The sequence below is a fragment of the Scardinius erythrophthalmus genome (assembly GCF_964197995.2).
Source record: "Scardinius erythrophthalmus genome assembly, chromosome: 17".
Taxonomy (NCBI): domain Eukaryota; kingdom Metazoa; phylum Chordata; class Actinopteri; order Cypriniformes; family Leuciscidae; genus Scardinius; species Scardinius erythrophthalmus.
The window spans coordinates 38316359-38318947 of NC_138237.1; positions in this window are offsets into that span (position 1 = coordinate 38316359).

The following is a 2589-nucleotide window of genomic DNA, read 5'->3' on the forward strand; positions in this document are numbered from 1 at the left end:
ATCGTGTGTCGTTTGTCGTGCAGTGTACAGGGGGAAACGAGAGGTGATTAACCTCTCCCAACAGGCAATCGGATGGTCGGATGGATTTCTGTCATGTCCGAAATATTGGTTGCCTCTCGTGAGGTTATCGCACTGTTGAAGCAGAGCTACGAACCGATTGCCCTAAACTCAGTGTTTTTCCCTCACTGTGTCTGCGCGAAAACAGAAGTTTAACCATTTCATCTTTAATGCAGCATGAAATGCATGGCCTGGGAGGATTTAGACTCCTGGCACCTCTCAGGAACCTGACGATCAGGTCGTGCTTTCCCAGTAACCCACGATCACTGCAACATGATGTGCCACGATGGCAACTTACACTTTCACAGGTGAAGGGGGACAGCCTCTGCTCCAGCCTTTCTTGCCGAAAGGAAAGCACAGAACTGACCGGTCATCTCCGTGGTTCTTCCAGGCAACAACATGCCTGGACACTAGTTCTAAGGGGACTCCTGCCCACAGTAAGCCTTAGCAGCCAGGGCTGGCGTCAGATTACAGGCCGGACAGGAGCCTTGGATGGTTCCTACAGGTGGTGGCAATTTGCGGGCACAAGTGCACCGCAATAGCATGCTCCACCTCGGGAATCTCCATGCACCTCCTGACGGCCCAGCCATCGATGGAAGTGCAAGTGGAGGAGGCTGTGAAGCGGCTTTGGGCGGTTAAAGGTGCCTTCTACAACTTCTGGATCTCCTCGTGCACCTCCGGGAAGAAAGGTACTGGGTAAGAATGTGAAACACTCATACTACATGTAGCCTAATTTTATATCATGCTCTGTTTTATTAAAAACATAAAAACATCCTTGTGTTGTACATATATATAAATTTAGCATTGAAAGGTTGCCTACCAGTCTATAGTTCATACTTCAACATGTTTCTGTCTATTTCATACATTTTAGTATGGCAACAGTTTAACTAGTAGCTACAATGTGAAGTTTATGCAACAATAACACGCTTACTATTATGAGTGTGAATTTCTTACCTTAAAAATCTTTCTTATCTTCAAACCGCATTCTTCTAATTCTTCTGAAGTAAATCCACAGTAAACAACACAGCACAGCACAAACACACAAACACAACATGTCTTCCAAACTCGATGATAAGCAGAGGACTGATGAAGTCTGATTCTTTGTTTTGAGGTGATGAGGGCGTTTACAGGTTTGCGTTCCTTCACGTGGACGATTTGCATGTCAATTGCTTGTGCGTGCGTGGGTGTGGTCACATTAGAGATAATGAGGACATGCTTGACAAACTGTACCTCTCAGCAGAGAATATTTGTTTTTGATATGATTTACATCATTTAAAAATAGAGACTTCAAGCTTTGTAAAGACATATGTCTCATGTCTGTGTGGCAAGTATTCACTGAGTTACAGTTCATTTTCTGTCGCGTTTCAGAATGAACTTCACATTGAGAGAGAAGGCAGAATGCGCATCATGTTTATTTTCTTTATTTTATGAAAAACACAACATTTTGTTTTTATTATGAGTGTACACAAATAAAAGAAGACATTTAACAGTTTTGAATGGTGTATAACTTGGCTGTATAGACGGAGTTATTTGAGTCTCTTTTGCACTAATAAGAAAAAAAGCGAGGTGGGGGTTAAGTCCCCAAGGTGAAATTTTGGAAATTAACGAAATCTCTTATAGGATCAAATACATCTACTAATTTTCCAAAAGCTTTAAAACTGAACCAAAGATTAATTACAGACAAGGTTGATATTGTTAATACGTTTAATAGTCATTTTATTTCAGCTAGCTCGATAACAGACAATATGTTGGTCATTGATGAACAGGGAACTGATGAGTTGACTAATAGTGAATCAGATTTATTTTCCTTTGCCCCTGTATTGCCGTCCTCTTAAATTTAGACTGTAAGAAATCAGGCGGGTCTGACAAAATTTAACCAATTTTTTTAAAAGTGTCTGCCGATATTATTGCCGAACCTATTGCATCGATTTTTAATCTGAGTCTATCCACTAATGTAATTCCGCCATCTTGGAAATCAGCTATGGTTATGCCATTACTAAAAGGAGGCGATCCTTCTGATTTGAATAATTATCGTCCTATTTCTAAATTACCGGTTTTAGCAAAAGTTTTTGAATCTATTATAAATGATCAGATGAAAGAATATCTACTTAGTCATAATATTTTAAACGCATTTCAGTCAGGATTTAGAGTGGGCCATAGTACGATAACAGCTACTACTTTAGTTACTAATGATTTAATTACTGCTCTTGATAAGAGACAGCACTGTGCAGCCTTATTTGTTGATTTGACAAAAGCGTTTGACTTAGTGGATCATGCCTTACTGTTACAGAGGCTTAAAAGTGTAGGCCTCGGTAATTCGGCCGTGAGTTGGTTTAAAAACTATTTATTGGATAGAACTCAATGTGTTGCTGTAGATAATTACACCTCATCCATGGTAATAGTCAGGAAGGGTGTCCTGCATTTTATTAATGAATTGGGGCAGGGAATACAATCGGCAAAGCTACATTTTTATGCTGACGATACAATTATTTATTCCACTGCATCCTCTGTGTCTCAGGCTATTGAAATTCT